Below are 16783 nucleotides of genomic sequence, written 5' to 3'. Positions count from 1 at the left end.
ATCCACAACTGAGAGCTACCCAGTATAATTACAATCTTCTTCTGTGGGTAGTATTCATTGACCTTATTACAACAAAATGCTTAGTACGCTATGCAAAGTTGGATATAATAAACTAACCACGGGATTTGGACGAAGAGGACTTGATGGTCTGGGCAATAATGTTGCCATCTTTATCCCGCTGTCTCCACCGGATCTGGACTGGTGGTTTTGATCTTCTTCTTTTTTTCACCTAAAAAGCACAATATAATCAAAGTAACGCAGGTAAACCATATAGACTTCCTGCACAAATAACTTCTTGAATGTTGCTATGCATCATAATATCTGATCCCCATGCATGGAACAGGATACTGAAGATGTTACATTACCTGTGCAGGCTCAACTAGTGAGTTGAGATGCTCTGCCAGGCTCTGTGCCTTTCTGATCACATCCTTAAGGGTATCCTCATCTGATGCCATAGTGCCTAAACAGCAAAAATAAAAGATGTTAAATCCTCCATCTCTGATCTGTGGGGAAAGTGCACCCTATATGATATATATTTCTGTCCCAGCTTGCCTTTGATATTGTTTACATCGAGGGCTATAAGGGCTACTACCACTTACCAGAGAATTGAAGACACTTCTGGACAGACTTCTGGTTGGCTCTTAAAAGAGCCGTTGGTTATGTAAAAGAAGGTACAGGGACTGAGAGATGTGGGAAATTGGTTATCTGTAAAACAGCAATAACAGTACAGTGAGAGCATAGTCTAGAAAGCCTTCTCAATCTCAAATTGTGCATACTACTTACCAGAGAAATGAACACACACACACACACACACACACACACAAATAGGTTGGCTCTTAAAAGAGCCGTTGGTTTTTTATAAAGGAAGGAACAGGGACAGAGGATTGAGGGAAACTGGTTATCTGTAAAACAGTAATAAAAGTAGAATGAGAGCACAATCAAGAAAGCCTTCTCTAGTCACGATCAATAAAGTATATCTATCTATCTATCTATCTAAATTTGTCAAACTTTGTTTGTTATTGACAAAACTGACTGGTTTCAATCAATCAATCAATCAAGTTTATTTCTTAAGCACATTTTAAAACAACCCAGGTTGACCAAAGTTCTGTACAGTTAAAATGCAGGCATAGTACAATAAAAGGCATGCAGGCATAGTACAATGAAAGATAGAACAGAATAATAGAATATATTCAAGGCAATAAAGCTCATTGCATTTCTGATTTACTAACAAAGTTGCGTTCTTACCTGAAGCGGGAGAAGGTTGGCGGTAAAAAAAGAAGAAAAAAACTGGCGGAAGTATGTCAGCGACAGCGAAGGAATGTTATCAAAACGCACTTTAATGCCGAAACGGTCTTAAAATGCTGCAATGGAAGCCATTTTTCCCACTGCATGGGAATTGCGCATGCTACTGGTGTCATTGGATATCGAAAGATTTGTACATATGTGCGCATGCGCACTGGTGTCATTGCACTGGTGTCATGTGCGCATGCGCACTGGTGTCATTGCACTGGTGTCATTTTGATATTCGTAGGATAATGCACGAAAAATGTGTGCATAACTTTTCGTACGTTTCCATACGAACCCTTCATGAGAATACGTTGCTGCATTTGACTGAAAAAAGGTCTTTCAGACAGGTTTTCTAGCCTGAATTGGTTGAATGGATCTTCTTCATGGCAAAGGAGTTTTTACCTGGAATTTAATTCATTAAGGGTGAAAACTGGCTTATGTCAAAAATGAGCCTTTCAGAGCAAGAGGAGCCTGTTTCTGCACTGTACAGTCGACTAAGCTGCATTTCACTGAAAAAAGGTCTTTCGAACAGGGTTTCTAGCCTGAACTGGTTGAATTTGGATCTTCTTCATGGCAAAGGAGTTTTTACCTGTAATTTAATTCATTAAGGGTGAAAAGTGGCTTATGTCAAAAATGAGCGTTTCAGAGCGAGAGGAGCCTGTTTTTGCACTAAGCTGCAGTTCACTGAAGAAAAGTCTTTCAAACAGGTTTTCTAGCCTGAACTGGTTGAATTTGGATCTTCTTCATGGCAAAGGAGTTTTTACCTGGAATTTAATTCATTAAGGATGAAAAGTGGCTTTTGTCAAAAATGAGTGTTTCAGAGCGAGAGGAGCCTGTTTCTGCACTGTACAGTCGCCTAAGCTGCATTTCACTGAAAAAAGGTCTTTCAAACAGGTTTTCTAGCCTGAACCGGTTGAATTTGGATCTTCTTCATGGCAAAGAAGTTTTTACCAGGAATTTAATTCATTAAGGCTGAAAAGTGGCTTATGTCAAAAATGAGCGTTTCAGAGCGAGAGGAGCCTGTTTTTGCACTGTACAGTCGCCTAGGGCTGAAAAGTGGCTTATGTGAAAAATGAGCGTTTCAGAGCGAGAGCAGCCTGTTTTTGCACTAAGCTGCATTTCACTGAAAAAGGGTCTTTCAAACAGGTTTTCTAGCCTGACCTGGTTGAATTTGGATCTTCTTCATGGCAAGGGAGTTTTTACCTGGAATTTAATTCATTAAGGGTGAAAAGTGGCTTATGTCAAAAATCAGCGTGTTAGAGCGAGAGGAGCCTGTTTCTGCACTGTACAGTCTCCTAAGCTGCATTTCACTGAAAAAAGGTCTTTCAAACAGGTTTTCTAGCCTGAACTGGTTGAATTTGGATCTTCTTCATGGCAAAGCAGTTTTTACCTGGAATTTAATTTATTAAGGGTGAAAACTGGCTCATGTCAATTTTCAGCGTGTCAGACCGAGAAAGTCCCTTTTATTGCACTTACAGTAGCATAAGCTGTATTTGACTGAAAAAAGGTCTTTCACTTAAGTTTTCTAGCCTGAAGTGGTTGAATTTGGATCCTCTTTATGGCAAACGAGGCTTTACCTGGAATTTAATCCATTAAGGGTCAAAACTTGCTCATGTCAATTTTCAGCGTGTCAGACCGAGAAAGGCCCTTTTTTTGCACTTACAGTAGCATAAGCTGTATTTGACTGAAAAAAGGTCTTTCACTTAAGTTTTCTAGCCTGAAGTGGTTGAATTTGGATCTTCTTTATGGCACACGAGGCTTTACCTGGAATTTAATTCATTAAGGGTGAAAACTGGCACATGTCAATTTTCAGCGTGTCAGACCGAGAAGAGCCCTTTTTTTGCACTTACAGTAGCACATGTTAGGCTCTAAAGTTACAGTAGCCAAATGTGCCAGGTACCCCAGAGACAAAGACACAGAACCGTGCTTCAAGTTTAACAACTTTATTAAACAACTTTACGTGGGAGTGGAGCTGGGCCGAGGAGGGAGAGACTGGGTATCCAGGGAGAGGAGAGAGGGTGGAGGGTCCACGTGGTGGTTAGGTGAGGGGCCTGGAAGGCGTGGATGGAGCGAGGAGACACTGGTTTTAACGGAGGGAGCCTGGAACAAACAAAGAGGAGAACAGGATTGGCAAAGATATACAATACAGTCTATTCGAAGATTTACGAGTGCTGCTAGTACACAGCCAGCTAACCTGACCACAATAGTCGACGTTCAAGCAACGGGCGCCCCCTCTCAGCCTCCTCTAATACTCAGGCAGAGTAGATGACGATGTGGAGCAGCTGGGCTGCTCGTCGTCATCATTGCCAGCACCTGAGCTGGGCTGACTGGCTGCTGGCTGCTGGGCAGCCCCAACAGTACCCCCCCCCCTGAGGGGAGGCACCGGATGACCGCTCAGGGGCACCTGGGTTGTCCCTGTAGAAAGCATCCAACAAGGAGGGGTCAGCGAGGTAAGACGAGTGCACCCAGCATCGTTCTTTGGGACCATAGCCTTCCCAGTCCACTAAGTACTGGAATCCCCGACCACGGCGACGGACGGCGAGCAGCTTGTGAACTGTCCACACAGGGTCACCATCAGCCAGGACTCGGGAGGCGGAGGAGCTGAAACAGGAGACAAGGCGCTTGTGGCCACAGGTTTAAGCTGAGAGACGTGGAAAACTGGGTGAACCTTGAGAGCAGGAGGGAGAATCAGACGTACTGCCAAAGGGCTAATGACGCGTTCCACAGAGTAGGGGCCAACATACCGGGGATTCAGCTTGCGGGTTGAGGTCTGAGAGGTCTGGAGGCGCAGGTCCCGGGCCAACAGCCAAACCTTCTGGCCAGGTTGGTAGACAGGAGCGCATACCCTCCACTGGTTGGCCCCACGCTGGGCTTGTGCGGTGGTACGAAGAAGCGCAGCCCGGGCCGCCTTCCAGACCCGTCTACACCGGCGGAGGTGGACCCTGGTGGATGGGACTGCCACCTCCAGCTCCTGTTGGGGAAACAGAGGGGGTTGGTAACCCAGTGAGCATTGGAAAGGGGACATACCAGTTGCTGCGCTCTCCATCGCGTTGAGAGAGTACTCCACCCAGGGCAGGTATCTGGACCAGGTCAAAGGGTTGCTGGTGGTGACACAGCGAAGGGCCGTCTCAAGTGTCTGGTTGGCACGCTCTGTTTGCCCATTGGTCTGTGGATGGTGGCCAGAGGAGAGGCTGACTGTGGCCCCGATTCCCTTACAGAAGGCTTGCCACACCTTTGAGACGAATTGGGGACCACGGTCAGACACAATGTCTGAGGGAATTCCATGCAGGCGAACAACATGGAGGGTGAGGAGGTCTGCAGTCTCTACAGCGGAAGGAAGCTTGGGGAGTGGAATAAAGTGGACAGCCTTAGAGAACCGGTCAACCACAGTCAGGATGGTATTATTGCCCTGGGATACCGAGAGCCCTGTAACAAAGTCCATACCTATGTGGGACCATGGCCGAGTGGGGACGGGGAGTGGTTAAAGCAGGCCCGCTGGAGGACGATGGGAAGCCTTGCTCCGGGCGCAGACGGTGCAGGCAGCTACAAACTCCTTAACATCCTTGTTGAGGGAGGGCCACCAGAATCTGCGGCTGATGAATTCTGCTGTTCGGCGTTCCCCTGGGTGGCAGGCAATGTGACTGGAGTGACCCCACTCCAACACTTGTGGGCAGACAGAGGTGGGAACGAACAGTCTGTTTCGGGGTCCATTGCCCGGATCAGGCTGGGTTCGCTGGGCCCGCCTTACCATGGAGTCGATAGGCCAGGTGACTACACCCACGACTCGGGTGGGGGAAAGGATGGTGTTCGGCACCTCTTGGACCTCAGGTAGTTCCCCAGTGACCTGACGGGAGAGAGCATCAGCCCTGATGTTCTTGGAACCCGGGCGGTAACTAAGGGCAAAATCAAACCGGCTGAAAAATAGGGCCCAGCGGGCCTATCTGGAGTTAAGCCTCTTTGCTGTCCTTAAGTAGGTCAGATTCTTGTGGTCTGACCACACTATGAATGGCAGCTTCGCTCCCTCCAACCAGTGTCTCCACTCTTTCAGTGCATCATGGACCGCCAGTAGCTCCTTATTACCCACGTCGTAGTTCCACTCAGCGGGGTTGTAGGCACAAGGATGCACTCTCTGGTCCCCCTCAGACCGTTGAGAGAGAACTGCCCCGATGCCCGTATCCGAGGCATCTACTTCGACGACAAACTGCCTTGTTGGGTTGGGGTAGACCAGCACAGGAGCTGAAACGAACAGGCTCTTAAGCTTACAGAAAGCTGCCTCCGCCTCCGCTGTCCAGGAGAAAGGAGTGAAAGGGGAAGTGAGGGAATTGAGAGGGGCTGCTAGTTGACTGAAACCCTTGATGAACCTGCAGACGAAGCCAGCAAACCCCAGGAAACGCCTTAGCTGAGTTCGGTCGTTGGGACGTGGCCATTCCTCTACTGCCTTGACCTTGGCAGGATCCACCCGGGTCTGTCCATTCTCCAGTACATTGCCCAGGTACGTAACAGAGTCAGAGTGGAACACACATTTTTCAGCCTTGACGTACAGGCAATTCTCCAACAGCCGCTGAAGAACCAGGCGGATATGCTGGTGGTGTTCCTCCAAAGACTTGGAGAAGACGAGGATGTCGTCCAGGTACACCACCGCAAAGATGTTAAGCATGTCTCTCAGCACGTCGTTCACAAGGGCTTGGAAAACGGCCGGGGCATTGGACAGGCCAAACGGCATACTCGAAGTGGCCAAGATGGGTGTTGAAGGCCGTTTTCCATTCGTCGCCCTCCCTGATCCGGACTAAGTGGTAGGCGTTTCGGAGGTCAAGCTTCTTGAAAACTTTGGCATGAGTAAGTGGCTCGAGGGTGGAGCTGATAAGGGGAAGAGGATATTTATTCTTCAAAGTGAGTTTGTTTAGCCCACGGTAATCAATACATGGTCTCAGGCCGCCATCCTTTTTAGCCACAAAGAAAAAGCCTGCTGCAAGGGGGGAAGACGAGGGTCTGATGATGCCTGAATGCAGGGATTCCGCAATGTAGTTGCGCATTGCTTCCTTCTCTGGAAGAGAGATGTTGTAAAGCCGTCCCTTCAGGAAGGGGGTCCCAGGTAGGAGATTGATGGCACAATCATACGGCCGGTGAGGGGGAAGCGACATAGCCCTGTCCTAACTAAACACTGGGGCAAGATCATGATACTCGGGGGGAACACCTGTGAGGTCTGGGGGAGAGGGCACCGCTTGGGAACCACAGGGCGGGGACAGTGCGGAACGCAGGCAGGTTGCATGGCAGGTAGTGCTCTATCCCAGGATCCGGCCGGAGGCCCAGGAGATATGGGGCTCATGCTTCTCCAACCAAGGTCGACCCAACACCAAGGCATGTAGAACAAAGAAACAGATTGACTCGGTGTGATTACCTGAAAGGGTGAGCATGAGGGGCCTGGTAGAATAGGAGATAGCGCCTAATGGACGTCCGTCTATGGCCTGGGGGAACAACGAGTGGTCCAAGGGAACCAAGGGGACACCTGCTTGGCGAGCAAAGGAAACGTCCATGAGGCACTCATCCGCACCAGAATCAATGAGGGCACTGACAGAAAGTGTCTCTGTGCCCCAGGCCAGCGTAGCAGGGAAGAGGCGGTTGGGATTCTTCTTGGGCTGGTGGAAAATAGTCTTGCTCACCAGTATAGCCCCTACCAGCGAGCAGGATCTTTTGGGCGAGTGGGGCAAGAGCGAATGAAATGACCTGACTCACCACAGTAGAGACACAGCCTGTTGTTCAGTCTCTGTTCTCTCTCCTCTGGTGTGAGTCGTGATCAGCCAAAGGAGCTGGGGAACGCAGAGGTGAAGGAGGGGGCTCAGCTCGGCTAGCAGAGAACAGAGTTGGAACCTCCGTAGCTGGGTGGTGGGAGGGTTGGCGAGGAGAGCCTCAATGGGCTCTGTCTGCGCGACGTTCCTGAAGCCGGGAGTCCATTAGGAGGGCCAGGGATATTAAGTCGTTGAGGGTTTCAGGGCAGTCACGGACAACGAGATCCTTGATGGCATCACTCAGCCCCTTGCGATAAACACTGAGAAGGGCATTGGTGTCCCATCGGCTCTCCGCTGCCAGGATTCGGAACTCCAGGGTATACTGAGCCACAGAGCGAGACCCCTGACGGATTACCAGCAAACGACTGGCGGCGTCCTTCCCGTCTACAGGGTGATCGAACACTGCCTGAAACTCCCTCTTAAACTGTGCGTAGTCAGTAGCAAGAGAAAGGTTGCCTTCAACTGCAGCTATAGCCCAACTGAGAGCCTCATCAATCAGAAGAGACATGACCAAGGCAATCCTAGACCCATCGGAAGAATATCTAGACGGCTGATGAGTGAAAAGTAACTCACATTGAGCGAGGAAACCCCGACAGTGGATGAAGTCTCCGTCGAACGGCCTAGGGCTGACCAAGTTGGGCTCAGTTTGGGGGTGCGACTGGGCTGGGGAGGCCGCTGAACCCGCCGCTGCAATGGGAGGGCTGGGACTGGTGTTGGCGATGGGAGCTGGAAGTCCGCTGACCGGTGTTCGGGCTGTAAGGGTATCCAGGGATTTCTGAATGTCGGCCAACGCTCCGGAGATGGCGCTCACTTGGGTGGAAAGGGACGCCACAGTTCCTACTGTGGAACGGGAGGCACTTTCAAGCACTGCTATCTGACTTTGCACAGTGAGAAAGGCCTTCTTCAACTCCTGCTGCAGCTCGGCAAGGTCACGGGCCTGTTTGGCAATCAAACCTCCTAAATCTGCAGGAGTCTGGTTCCCTGCCCCTGGGGACCCGGCTTGGCTCATGGTGACTTGAACGTTCTGTTAGGCTCTAAAGTTACAGTAGCCAAATGTGCCAGGTACCCCAGAGACAAAGACACAGAACCGTGCTTCAAGTTTAACAACTTTATTAAACAACTTTACGTGGGAGTGGAGCAGAGGAGGGAGAGATTGGGTATCCAGGGAGAGGAGAGAGGGTGGAGGGTCCACGTGGTGGTTAGGTGAGGGTGAAGGTGAGGGGCCTGGAAGGCATGGACGGAGCGAGGAGACACTGGTTTTAACGGAGGGAGCCTGGAACAAACAAAGAGGAGAACAGGATTAGCAAAGATATACAATACAGTCTATTCGAAGATTTACGAGTGCTGCTAGTACACAGCCGGCTAACCTGACCACAATAGTCGACGTTCAAGCAACGGGCGCCCCCTCTCAGCCTCCTCTAATACTCAGGCAGAGTAGATGATGATGTGGAACAGCTGGGCTGCTCGTCGTCATCATTGCCAGCACCTGTGCTGGGCTGACTGGCTGCTGGCTGCTGGGCAACAGCATAAGCTGTATTTGACTGAAAAAAGGTCTTTCACTTCTTTTCTAGCCTGAAGTGGTTGAATTTGGATCTTCTTTATGGCAAACGAGGCTTTACCTGGAATTTAATTCATTAAGGGTGAAAACTGGCTCATGTCAATTTTCAGCGTGTCAGACCGAGAAAGTCGCTTTTTTTGCACTTACAGTAGCATAGATGCGCCCACTGGATGCGCCCACTGCTATGGCCCTGCCTGATCGTGGATGCGCCTACTGCTATGGCCCTGCCTGATCGTGGATGCGCCTACTGCCATGACCCTGCCTGACACCCACCACTACTGTCGCTAATATTAGTCACATCTCTGTTACATACGTTCCACTACTATTATTGTAATGCATTACTACATACCATCCTTACCATTAATCACTACTACTGTTATCACTAGTAATCACATTTCCATGTGCATTTCATTATTATTGCTGTAATACATCTTTATGTACTTTCACTCCTGTCAACCATCGCTTATAATTGAATACATTGTGATCTCGTTGATCTGCTCTGTACATGCGACATCTATTGCACGTCTGTCCGTCCTGGGAGAGGGATCCCTCCTCTGTGGCTCTCCCTGAGGTTTCTTCCGCATTTTTTTTGCCTGTTAAAAGGTCCTTTTTTGGGGGGGCAAGTTTTTCCTCACTCGAATCGAGGGTCGAAGGACAGAGGGTGTCGTCTCTGTACAGATTGTAAAGCCCTCTGAGGCAAACTGTGATTTGTGAATTTGGGCTATACAAATAAAATGTTATTTGATTTGATTTTTGATTTGCATAAGCTGTATTTGACTGAAAAAAGGTCTTTCACTTAAGTTTTCTAGCCTGAAGTGGTTGAATTTGGATCTTCTTTATGGCAAACGAGGCTTTGTATTTCTACTGTGTATTTCTATTGTCTGCTCTATATTTCTGAAGTGTATTTCTACTGTGATGTGTATTTCTACTGTGTATTTCTATTGTCTGCTCTGTATTTCTAAAGTGTATTTTGACTCTGCGCTGTGTATTTCTACTGTGTGCTGTGTACTTCTACTGTGTAATTCTATTGTGATGTGTATTTCTACTGTGTATTTAGACTGTGTGCTATGTATTTCTAGTGTATTTGTACTGTGTGTTGTGTATTTGTACCGTGTATTTCTATTGTGATGTGTATTTCTACTGTGATGTGTATTTCTACTGTGTATTTCTATTGTGATGTGTACTTCTACTGTGGTGTGTATTTCTACTGTGTATTTCAACTGTGTGCTATGTATTTCTAGTGTATTTGCACTGTGTGCTGTGTATTTCTACTGTGTATTTGCATTGTGTGCTGTGTATTTCTACTGTGTATTTCTACTGTGTTGTGTATTTCTACTGTGTATTTCTATTGTGATGTGTATTTCTACTGTGATGTGTATTTCTACTGTGTATTTCAACTGTGTGCTATGTATTTCTAGTGTGTATTTGCACTGTGTGCTGTGTATTTCTACTGTGTATTTCTATTGTCTGATCTGTATTTGTACTGTGTGCTGTGTATTTCTACTGTGTATTTCTATTGTGATGTGTATTTCTACTGTAATGTGTATTTCTACTGTGTATTTCTATTGTGATGTGTATTTGTACTGTGATGTCTATTTCTACTGTGTATTTCTATTGTCTGCTCTGTATTTCTTAAGTGTATTTGGACTCTGTGCTGTGTATTTCTACTGTGTACTTCAACTGTGTGCTATGTATTTCTAGTCTATGTGCACTGTGTGCTGTGTATTTCTAAAGTGTATTTCGACTGTGATGTGTATTTCCATTGTGATGTGTATTTCTACTGTGTATTTCTACTGTCTGCTCTGTATTTATACTGTGATGTGTATTTCTACTGTGTATTTCTATTGTCTGCTCTGTATTTCTAAAGTGTATTTCAACTCTGTGCTGTGTATTTCTACTGTTTATTTCTATTGTTGGCTCTGTATTTCTACTGTGTATTTTGACTGTGTGCTATGTATTTCTATAGTATTTGTACTGTGTGCTGTGTATTTCTACTGTGATGTGTATTTCTACTGTGATCTATATTTCTACTGTGTATTTCTACTGTGATGTGTATTTCTACTGTGTATTTCTACAGTATATTTGGACATTGTGATGTGTATTTCTCCAATGTATTTCTACTGTCTGCTATGTATTTCTAGTGTATTTCTACTGTGTGCTGTGTATTTCTACTGTGTATTTCTACTGTGTGCTGTGTATTTCTACTGTGTATTTCTCTTGTCTGCTCTGTATTTCTAATGTGTATTTCGACTGTGTGCTGTGTATTTCTACTGTGTATTTCTACTGTGATGTGTATTTCTACTGTGTATTTTGACTGTGTGCTGTGTATTTCTACTGTGCATTTCTTTTTTCTTGTGATGAAATTTTTATTTTATTTTCCAAACTTTGAAAAAGGCAGTGCATTTTAATAACAAATACAAAACATGATGACAGACATAAGAATGAGAAAACCACAATAGTAAAAAAAAAAAAAAAAAACAACATATAAAATAACCACCCCACCCGCCCACCACCACCACCACCCCTGGGCCCCCCAGAACCAAAAGCTACTAGCAAATTAGGTGGCTAGATCCGCTCCTTTAGTTTCCCTGCCACTGAGACCCACAGCTCAATCTCGGATTCCTTGACTCCAATCACACGAGCAGTGGACAACTCCAGGTAAGTAATATCAAGAAATGTGAGGATCCAATTGTTCACTGATAGCTTATCGGGGTGTTTCTACCTCATAGCTACTAATTTCTTAGCTGCAGTAAGGCCAGCAAAAATAAGTCTTTTCTGCTGTCCAGATGTTGAAAACTGAGATAAATCATTCAGGAGTAAAGTAGTTATTGACACCGGAATTGTCAAAGAAAAAATATTTGATAAGTGAGAAGATACACGGCTCCAAAAACTAGCGACAGGAGGGCATTGCCAGAACATGTGAAGAAATGTACCAGGAGCCCCGAGGGAACACAGGGTGCACCGGGAGTCAGCCACCAGACCCATTAAGTGCAATCTTCGTGGGGTTAGGTAAGTTCTATGAGCATAATTCAGGTGGATTTGTTGGTGATTTGGATTACGTGAAGTCAACAAAATGTCAGACCAAACCGTGTCCCAATCAAAATCACTTCTCCACTGTTTGTCTAAGAGCAGGTCCTTGTAAGAGGACTTCAGTAGAAAAGTATAAAAAGTAGAGACAAAGCCCCGGGAGGTTCCTCTGCTCGTAACAAGTTTGTGAAAGGGGTGTTGTTTCAGTGGCTAACCCCACGGGACTCCATAGGCCTTAAGCAGTGGTGGACAGTAACGAAGTAAATTTACTTGAGTACTGTACTTAAGTACAGTTTTTGAGTATCTGTACTTTACTTGAGTATTATTTTGGGGGGATACTTTTACTTTCACTCCACTACATTTGAAGGACAAATATTGTACTTTTTACTCCACTACATTTCTATTAATGCTCTCGTTACTCGCTACTTTTGATCTTACGTCAGCTGATGATTTTTTTTTTTTTGTGCAAAATTCAGAGAAAATAAACTGTTTCTGCTGATTCGCGTATGGTTTGTCTTAGCTGTATTGCCGTACCTGTACTACGTCATGAGCACCCGTGGCCTTATCTCAAACCCATGTTTCAAAAACACAAAAACTGATTCGTTTCAGTTTAAATGTTGGTTGTGCTTACCGCGGAGCAATTATATCACGGACTACAAAGACTCGTCTTCCAACCGGAAAAAGCACGTCGCGGTATGTAAAGTAGCTACTAACGTTAGCTAACTTAATGTTTGTGAAAGAGAGAGTGTGTGTGTGTGTGTGTATGTGTGTGTGTGCGCGCACGCGCATGTGTGTGTGTGTGTGTGTGTGAGAGAGAGAGAGAGAGAGAGAGAGTGGGTGTGCACGCGTTAGTGAGGTGCGGCTGTCTTTGATGTGGGTTATCCGGCTCATTTTTGGCTGTGATGTATGATATAAGTAAAGTAAACTAGCCAATAAGTTGTTTATCTGTAAATGTCAATATCAGTTCTTGTAGTGCCTACATCTACATCTTTTTTTATGTAGAGAAAGCATGGATGTCAGATGCAAAAATATACTGAACTGACCGCAGCTGTCTGCAATATATTTCATGTGTTGATGAATGCAGCTGAGTCTGTGTTCTGAGGCTTCTTGCCTTTATTTGCTTATTTTTGAGCTATAAACACGTCTGTAGCAGAATCGCATCAGTGTATTGTATAATGACATTAAGCTACTTTCCTTTCCTGTATTTCCTGAGATATTTTTTAAATACTTTTACTTAAGTAATTTTTTAAACAAATACTTTAGTACTTTTACTTAAGTAATATTTTGACTAAGCTACTTTTACTTGTATTGGAGTAATATTTGACAAGGAGTATCTGTACTTTTACTCAAGTAGTGAAGTTGTGTACTCTGTCCACCTCTGGCCTTAAGTGCCGCCCTAAGCTGAAGATAAAAAAAGAAAGATGAGCCTGGCAGGTCATAACAGTCTTTCAGATCCTGAAATGAGCGAAGACCAGTATCATTATAAACATCCCCTAAGGTGTGAATGCCTTTCTTCTCCCACTGAGAAAAAGTAATGGGCCTCTGTCTTATCACAATTTGGTTGTTATTAAATACTGTGTATTTCTACTGTGCATTTCAACTGTGTGCTATGTATTTCTAGTGTATTTGCACTGTGTGCTGTGTATTTCTACTGTGTATTTCTACTGTGATGTGTATTTCCATTGTGATATGTAATTCTACTGTGTATTTTGACTGTGCTATGTATTTCTAGTGTATTTGTACTGTGTGCTGTGTATTTCTACCCTGTATTTCTATTGTGATGTGTATTTCTCTTGTCTGCTCTGTATTTCTACTGTGTATTTCGACTGTGCTGTGTATTTCTAGTGCATTTGTACTGTGTGCTGTGTATTTCTACTGTGTATTTCTACTGTGATGCGTATTTCTACTGTGTATTTCGACTGTGTGCTATGTATTTCTAGTGTATTTCTACTGTTTGCTATGTATTTCTACTGTGTATTTCTATTGTGATGTGTATTTCTACTGTGTATTTCTACTGTGAGTTGTATTTCTCTGTGTATGTCTATTGTCTCCTCCTTTTTTCTACTGTGTATTTTGACTGTGTGCTATGTATTTCTTGTGTATTTGCACTGTGTGCTGTGTATTTCTTCTGTGTGTTTCTACAGTGATGTGTATTTCTACTGTGTATTTCTATTGTGATGTGCATTTCTACTGTGTATTTCTATTGTGATGTGTATTTCTACTGTGACATGTATTTCCACTGTGTATTTCTATTGTCTGCTCTGTATTACTACTGTGATGTGTATTTCTACTGTGTATTTCTATTATCTGCTCTGTATTTCTAAAGTGTATTTCAACTCTGTGCTGTGTATTTCTACTGTTTATTTCTATTGTTGGCTCTGTATTTCTACTGTGTATTTCTCTTGTCTGCTCTGTATTTCTACTGTGTATTTCGACTGTGCTGTGTATTTCTAGTGCATTTGTACTGTGTGCTGTGTATTTCTACTGTGTATTTCTACTGTGATGCGTATTTCTACTGTGTATTTCGACTGTGTGATATGTATTTCTAGTGTATTTCTACTGTTTGCTGTGTATTTCTACTGTGTATTTCTATTGTGATGTGTATTTCTACTATGTATTTCTACTGTGATTTGTATTTCTCTGTGTATGTCTATTGTCTCCTCCTTTTTTCTACTGTGTATTTCTATTGTGATGTGTATTTCTACTGTATATTTCGACTGTGTCCTATGCATTTCTAGTGTATTTGTACTGTGTGCTGTGTATTTCTACTGTGTATTTCTATTGTGATGTGCATTTCTACTGTGTATTTCTATTGTGATGTGTATTTCTACTGTGACGTGTATTTCCACTGTGTATTTCTATTGTCTGCTCTGTATTACTACTGTGATGTGTATTTCTACTGTGTATTTCTATTATCTGCTCTGTATTTCTAAAGTGTATTTCAACTCTGTGCTGTGTATTTCTACTGTGTATTTCTACTGTTTATTTCTATTGTTGGCTCTGTATTTCTACTGTGTATTTCTCTTGTCTGCTCTGTGTATTTCGACTGTGCTGTGTATTTCTAGTGCATTTGTACTGTGTGCTGTGTATTTCTACTGTGTATTTCTACTGTGATGCGTATTTCTACTGTGTATTTCGACTGTGTGCTATGTATTTCTAGTGTATTTCTACTGTTTGCTGTGTATTTCTACTGTGTATTTCTATTGTGATGTGTATTTCTACTGTGTATTTCTACTGTGATTTGTATTTCTCTGTGTATATCTATTGTCTCCTCCTTTTTTCTACTGTGTATTTCGACTGTGTGCTATGTATTTCTTGTGTATTTGCACTGTGTGCTGTGTATTTCTTCTGTGTTTCTACATGATGTGTATTTCTACTGTGTATTTCTATTGTGATGTGTATTTCTACTGTGATGTGTATTTCTACTGTGTATTTCTATTGTGTATTTCTATTGTGATGTGTATTTCTACTGTGATGTGTATTTCCACTGTGTATTTCTATTGTCTGCTGTGTATTTCTACTGTCTGCTGTGTATTTCTACTGTGTATGTCTATTGTGATGTGTATTTCTACTGTATATTTCGACTGTGTCCTATGTATTTCTAGTGTATTTGTACTGTGTGCTGTGTGTTTCTACTGTGTATTTCTATTGTGATGTGTATTTCTACTGTCTATTTCTACTGTGATTTGTATTTCTCTGTGTATATCTATTGTGTCCTCCTTTTTTCTACTGTGTATTTTGACTGTGTGCTATGTATTTCTTGTGTATTTGCGCTGCGTGCTGTGTATTTCTTCTGTGTGTTTCTACAGTGATGTGTATTTCTACTGTGTATTTCTATTGTGATGTGTATTTCTACTGTGATGTGTATTTCTACTGTGTATTTCTATTGTGTATTTCTATTGTGATGTGTATTTCTACTGTGATGTGTATTTCCACTGTGTATTTCTATTGTCTGCTCTGTATTTCTACTGTCTGCTGTGTATTTCTACTGTGTATTTCTATTGTGCTGTGTATTTCTACTGTGTATTTCTATTGTGATATGTATTTCTACTGTGTATTTCTATTGTCTGCTCTGTATTTCTACTGTGTATATTGACTGTGTGCTATGTATTTCTATAGTATTTGTACTGTGTGCTGTGTATTTCTACTGTGATGTGTATTTCTACTGTGATCTATATTTCTACTGTGTATTTCCACTGTGATGTGTATTTCTACTGTGTATTTCTACAGTGTATTTGGACTTTATGATGTGTATTTCTACAATGTATTTCTACCGTCTGCTATGCACTCTAGTGTATTCCTACTGTGTGCTGTGTATTTCTACTGTGTATTTCTCTTGTCTGCTCTGTATTTCTACTGTGTGCTGTGTATTTCTACTGTGTATTTCTCTTGTCTGCTCTGTATTTCTACTGTGTATTTCAACTGTGTGCTATGTATTTCTACTGTGTATTTTGACTGTGTGCTGTGTATTTCTACTGTGCATTTCTATTGTGATGTGTATTTCTACTGCGTATTTCTATTGTCTGCTTTTCATTTCTAAAGTGTATTTCGACTCTGTGCTGTGTATTTCTACTGTGTATTTCTACTGTGTATTTTGACTGTGTGGTATTTCTAGTGTATTTGCACTGTGTGCTGTGTATTTCTACTGTGATGTGTATTTCTACTGTGATGTGTATTTCTACTGTGTATTTCTAGTGTCTGCTCTGTATTTCCACTGTGTTTTTATATTGTGATGTGCATTTCTACTGTGATGTTTATGTCTGCTGTGTATTTTTATTGTCTGCTCTGTATTTCTAAAGTGTATTTCGACTGTGTGCTGTGTACTTCCACTGTGTGATGTGTATTTCTACTGTGCGATGTGTATTTCTACTGTGCATTTCTACTGTGTGCTCTGTATTTCTACAGTGTATTTCTACTGTGATAAGTATTTCTACTGTGCATTTCTATTGTTTGCTCTGTATTTCGACTGAGTATTTCTATTGTGAGGAGTTATTCTGCTGTGATGTGTAATTCTACTGTATATTTATACTGTGTGCTGTGTATTTCTACAGTTTTCTGTATATTTCTACTTTGTTATGTGTATTTGTACTGTGTGCTCTGTGCACTGTACAGTAGCATAAGCTGT

Source organism: Pagrus pagrus (genome assembly GCF_965226575.1).
Source record: "Pagrus pagrus genome assembly, contig: HAP1_SCAFFOLD_47, whole genome shotgun sequence".
Taxonomy (NCBI): domain Eukaryota; kingdom Metazoa; phylum Chordata; class Actinopteri; order Spariformes; family Sparidae; genus Pagrus; species Pagrus pagrus.
The sequence above is the reverse complement of the archived record's forward strand: the minus strand, read 5'-3'. Positions refer to the sequence as shown.